Raw genomic sequence first — 6,604 nt, forward strand, 5'->3', positions numbered from 1 at the left:
TATGTACTAAAATACAGTGTGTACGTAGAGCTCTTCCAATGAGTCTTTCCTTGTTTGAATCTCTTAGCACATTATTATATTATGGTTCTGTATTTATTTATACTCAATCTTTCCCCCTGTTGGGACTCAAGGCAGCTTGCATATAAAAATGAGAAGATGGTGATGATAGATCAGTGTTTCCCAACCTTTTTTGGGCAAAGGCACACTTGTTTCATGAAAAAAATCTCGAGGCACACCACCATGCCAGATGGGGAAAGGTCACTTTTTACTTATGTAAAAAAATATAAAAAAATAGTAACAGCATAGAAGGTAATGGTAGATGACTGTTAGGGTCTCCCCCCCAAATGCAGAATTCTATTAATATCTTCCTTAGCGAGCCGCGTTAACCCCTGTAATGCTTTCTATAGAGTAAGCATAGGGGACACTGGGGGATGTGGAACCAAGGGGGCAGTGGGCCAAAAGAGTTCGGGATCTACTGCTTTAAACAGAAATAAGAGCCAGTGGGTTCTATCTTTTTTAAAGTATCGTTTCAGCGGGGACAGCAGTCCGGATTTCCAAAAAGCGGCGCTTTTTTGCGTCTGAGCAAAGAAGAGAGGGGGGGGGGGGAAAGAGAGAGAGATTGATTTGCGGCTGCGCAAAGGGGGGAGGAGCCCAGGAGTAAAAGTAGGAAGGACAAAGGGAGGGGAAAGGAAAGTTAATAGAAGGAAAGGCGGGTGGGAGAGAAAGAGAAAGAAAGAGGGAAGGAAGGGGGGAAGAGAAGTGGAAAGGAGGGAGACCGAGGCGGGGGAGAAGCGTCTGGAGAGTTGCTCCGAAGTTTGGGGGGCCGCGGGGGTGGGCGCGCGTCCCAGGAGGCGGAGGCCAGCCCGGGCTGGGAGCCGCGCTGCGGCCCGGGGGCGGTAGGCGGACCGCGGCTCCTAGGATGTGGAAAGGGGACGGTGGCGCAGGGGGAGGAGACACGCACGGCTAGGGCAGCGCGCAGGGGGAGGGGAGCGGGCCGGAGGCGGGCGAGGGGGGCCGCGATCCCACGCGCCGCGAACATGGCCTCCTTCCCCGCGGGCCCCGCCGAGCCCCCCGGCCGGGGAGGGCGGCGCGCTCCCGCCGCCGGAGGAGAGCAGAGGCAGCAGGAGGAGGACGAAGGCGCTGCCGAGGAGGCGCGCCAACTTCTGCGCCCGCCCCGTCGCCGCAGGCTCCTCCCGACCGAGAGCCAGAGGACGGCGGCGGAGCAGGAGAAGGAGGATCGGGTTTGGCGACGGCTGCTGCGTCCTCTCCAAGCGCGGGGCTGGCCTCCGCCGCGCCCGATCCTCCGCGCTCGCCGCGCTTCTCGGCGGAGCAGGTCTTGTGCGTGTGCGAGGCGCTGCTGCAGGCGGGCGACCCCGGCCGGCTGGGCCGCTTCCTGGGCTCGCTGCCGCCCGACGCCGAGGCGCCGTGCCTGGAGGCGCAGGCGGGCGAGCCTGGCCAAGGCGCGCACGCTGCTGGCCTTCCAGCGCGGCGACTTCGCCGAGCTCTACCGCCTGGTGCAGAGCCGGCGATGGGATGTGGGAGCTTGCTCGCTCGCCGCCCCGCGTGTGCCTATGTGGGGCACGTTACAGCCCCGTGACGTCAGCGCCACGCAGGCAGCCAGGCAGGCAGACGGCGAGAGCCCCGCGCTGGGCGGCCTCTCCTCGCCGCCGCCGCCCCGCCTCTCACCGCCCGACTCGCCCGCCTCCCTCCCATGGCACACCAGGCAACGTCTCGCGGCACACTAGTGTGCCGTGGAACACCGGTTGGGAAACACTGTGATAGATAGATGATATAGTGTCTGTTAAAACCATACAAATAATTACAATAGAAGCAGCACGACACCAGCCCTTTCATTTGTTTAGTCATTTAGTCGTGTCCGACTCTTCGTGACCCCATGGACCAGAGCACGCCAGGCACTCCTGTCTTCCACTACCTCCCGCAGTTTGGTCAGGCTCATGTTTGTAGCTTCGAGAACGCTGTCCAACCATCTCGTCCTCTGTCGTCCCCTTCTTCTTGTGCCTTCAATCTTTCCCAACATCAGGGTCTTTTCCAGGGAGTCTTCTCTTCTCATGAGGTGGCCAAAGTATTGGAGCCTCAGCTTCACGATCTGTCCTTCCAGTGAGCACTCAGGGCTGATTCCTTAAGAATGGATAGGTTTGATCTTCTTGCAGTCCATGGGACTCTCAAGAGTCTCCTCCAGCACCATAATTCAAAACTCCATGGACAAAGACAACAGGCCCTTTCATTAAAAGCAGTCAATTCCCAAAAGCCTGTTGCAAAAAAAAAAAAAGTCTTCTCCTGCTGGCGTAAAGAGGAGCGAGCCAGTCTAGCTTCTCTAGGGAGGGAGTTCCAAAGTCTGGGAGCAGCTGCTAAGAAGGCCCACATGGAGCCCCTTAATCCACCAATCACATGTGGAGCGTAGTTAGCACCCCACAACAAACCATAGTTTAGATTGATCACAATTTGTTGGATTGACTGACTGACAAGCTATGCTTAAATCAAAAATGGAAGTGAATGCTTCCATAGGTCTCGTGGCAATGTGGGAGTAAGAGAGGGGAGTGTGTGATGCTAACATAATTTATTCTCATCATGCCAAACTTGTTCAGCACAGGCGGGAATCTGTGGCCCTCCAGATGTGACCAGACTGGTTACTACCAGGACCAACCCTTATAGCCAATGATCAGGGGTGATAGGAGTTGTTCAGCTACAGCTGGAGGACCAAAGGTTCCCCAGCCCTGTTTTAGTGTGAACGGGCCAATGCCTGTTTACACCTGAAGGATAATTAGGTAGCAATGCCTTGAAGCACTTGGGAAGAATTGGGTCAGAGATTCAGGCAACACAGCTGGGACACCCTTGACCTGTAACCTAAAAACCCTGATATGTGTGCTGTAAACTAATTGCCACTTCAAAGTCGTCATACTATTAGGAGTAAACAGGAAGAGAAAAGTTGCATCAGCCTTTTCCTACGTTGTTTTGTAGGTTTGTAAGCTTTGAACAATTTAATTATCCCTCAACTAAAGCTGCAATCGTAGATTTGCCGTATGATGAATCGGTGAACCAGTGAAACTCGGAAGCAGGGCTTGAAGGTTAGCAGTATTATCTGCTGCCCCTCTTTGGCAAGTGGTACCCAGCTGCGCATTGCCTCTGAACTTGTCACTTCTGTATCGCCGTTGTGGCTAATAGCCACTGACAGAACTATCATGCGTGAATTTGTCTCATGCCTTTTCCAGGCCAGTGGGTGAGTTCCGCAAATTAATTGCACGTTGTGGGAAGAAGTACTTTATTTGGCTTCTACCCAAATCTATTCACAATCAATTTCATAGCACAACCACCCTGAGTTCCAGTTACCTTTGTCTGCTTTCTCAACATATTGGAGACTGTGCATTGGAAGGATAAATCAGATCAAAAAACAAACTAAACAATTTTGCGTGCTGAGTAGTTTATCAGAAATGACAATTTACAGTAATGCCAGGCAGGGGACTGGCAAGATCAGCGAAAGCTTCAATGAAGTCTGATTAAGTACAGTAGTAGGTTCTGTACTAATTGTTCTTAGTCATAGAGGTACCAGGAACCAGACACATCCAAGCCAAGATCCTTCAGGCTCCCCAGTAGCTGACACAATTCACATTGTGCCACAAGCAGGACTTGCCAGGAAAAATAGGGCATTAATCCAGACTTATTGCCTGATCGTGTGTAGTGTTAGGTGTGCCTTGTTTAAAAAGCTGCAGTAGCATCTCTCCATGCTGGCTGCATAGCTGGAGAAATCTCACTCACAACCAATATGGAAGTGCAAGGTACTAGCCCCTTAGCAGGTTTATAAATATATATATATGGATAGGCCCATCAGTCACCTGTGTGAAATTCCTAGTTGCAAGATGGTGAGTTGTTAAATACAATCTAGCCTAAGCTCATTGAAAACTGCAAAGGATTGGGCTGCATGATGCCTCCAGAGTAGAAACTATTTCCCTTTCCTAGTTGCCTGGCCAGTCCTGCATCTTTTCCCCTCCCTGGCTTTTGTGAAATGTATTTTTGGGAAATATGAAAATATGCAAATAGCCATGTTGGTTCATAGGAAAAGAAAACACATTCCAAAATATAGGGTATCACCTTTGTTAGAATTAACATTTGTGATTGTTTTTGAAAGCTTGGCCACTATTTTGGGGGGGGGGGGGGATGGAGGCTTTGAACTGCATTGCCTTGGAGGAGTTGAGAGACTAAGTTGGGAGTATGTATAAATAATTGTTTTCTCTTGCTTTGGAGCTCCTATATCGCACTCTTGAGCAAAAAGAGATGGAAACAGGAGATGAGAAGAGCTGGACTTGCCAGGAAAAACAGTGCACTAATCCAGATAGTTGGATTCAGGAATTATCACCCCAACATAATATACATGTATTTTTGAAAGATCATCAAATAAAGAGAATTGGCGTCTCAGGGGACACCAAACAACAGCATACATCATTTTACAAATGTTGGGAGGTTATAACATTGCGAGCAACCTACAACTTCAAGGATGATGATGATGATAGTAATAATAATAATAATAATAATAATAATAATAATAATAATAATAATAATATATTATTTATATCCTGCCCATCTGGCTGGGTTTCCCCAGCCACTCTGGTTAGCTTCCAACCGAATATTAAAAACAATACAGCATCAAACATTAAAAACTTCTCTAAACAGGGCCGCCTTCAGTTGTCTCTTAAAAGTAAAATAGTTGCTTTTTGCCTTGACATCTGCAGGGAGGGCATTCCACAGGGCAGGCGCTACTACCAAGAAGGTCTCTTTCCCAGTAGGTGGTCAGTCACAGTGAACTGTGTGATTCTGTTGTTTACCCAATCCCCTTCTCTCTGCCCACTGGAGTTTGTGCATGAAAGGCAATTGCAATTTATCTGGAGGGAGAGGAAGGTGAGATTTCCCCCCAGTACTATCTACCCCATGGGATATTCCTTTCCCCCGATGCTTTCTTCACACAATATAGGTGTTTTCACTCCCATCAATTTGCTACCCTCAAACCAGAATCAAACTGCTGTGATCACTGCCATCACAGATCTATCCCAAGCTTGGCAATTGTGGGGGTACATTGGGGTCGCCCCGTTTTCTCTCCACAATGACCCTGTGATGTGGGTTAAGTGGGGCATATGCAACTATAGTCCAATATCACCTAGGGATTTGATCCTGGATCTCCTGAGCCAAAGTCCAAAGCTCTCCTGCGTCCATGGTTCTCCTCCTATTTCACCATGCTGGCTCTCTGGCGTTTATAAAAATCCCGTTTTGGCCACACCAAACAGGCGTGCACATACAAGCATATACACAGACACATGTCCACGTGAACTTTCCAATACCATCCCTACCAGGGGTACCAGTTTTTTCTTTTCCTCATGAACCACCTCATTAAGTGTCTCAGTGCTCTCTACAGCAGGGGTCGGCAACCTAAGGCCCGTGGGCCGGATGCAGCCCAATTGCCTTCTCAATCCGGCCCGCGGATGGTCCGGGAATCAGTGTGTTTTTACATGAGTAGAATATGTCCTTTTATTTAAAATGCATCTCTGGGTTATTTGTGGGGCATAGGAATTTGTTCTCCCCCCCCCACAAAAAAAATTATAGTCCGACCCCCCACATGGTCTGAGGGACGGTTGTTGACCCCTGCTCTACAGGATCTTGATCCTCATTCACATGTCAGGGAAGGCATCATTAGCCAGAAGAGGGGTGTGAAGGAGTGACCCTGCTCACCTTTGCCCCTTAGGGGGTCTCCATCTCAGGTGTGGCCCTACAGGGAGATACTTCATTTCCTTCCTCTGGGTGTGTGACCATGGGGGGTGGGCAACTTGAATCCAGTAGTGGAGATGGGCCCTGCCCCACATAACTGACCACATGATGTGGCATATACACCCCCCCCCAGTTGAATGGCAATGCCCATTAACTTTGCCCCCCTTCAAATATTTATGGTCCCCATGGACCATCCAATGGAGGAGGAGGAAGAGGACCAAATCTCCCCCCCCCCATAAAGAGTCCCTGTGATAAGACGCACTACTCAAATTGCCTTGGGGTTTTTGCAGGGGCGAAGCCAGGATTTTTGTTATGTTTTTTTTTTTGGGGGGGGAGTGTTTTTTTAAAATAAAAAATATTCTTTACAATCACACTTTCCTCCAGGGACATCGAATAACTTACAAAAAAACCATTCCGTCGAAAATCTAACTATAACATACTTCAAAATCATCCTCCTTTTAGTTATGCATAACAGTATATTCTTTTATCTATCCTAATTCCCCCCCCCCAAAAATTGTTCTCTCTTCAAATCTTTAACCATGTGCACAGATTATTCATTCTAATTTGGATGCTTGGGTTGGCTTCCCCCCTTTTTTTGGGGGGGGGGGAGATTGCCCCCTAAAGTTGTTGAACTTTTTTGAGGGGGAATCACAGGTAAAAATACCCCCCCAAAAAAAGAGGCCATTATGGGGAGCAAGCTTTCCTGGGGGTTTACTTTCGATGTTTTTCGATCATTTTGAAAATGCTCTCCCCCCCCCCATTGGAATTCTCCCGTCCCCCGAAGAAAGAGGGGCGAGCAGCTCCATCAGGCCTCCGGAGCTCTGCCCTTTCC

This window comes from Podarcis muralis, chromosome 6 (assembly GCF_964188315.1).
Source record: "Podarcis muralis chromosome 6, rPodMur119.hap1.1, whole genome shotgun sequence".
Classification (NCBI taxonomy): domain Eukaryota; kingdom Metazoa; phylum Chordata; class Lepidosauria; order Squamata; family Lacertidae; genus Podarcis; species Podarcis muralis.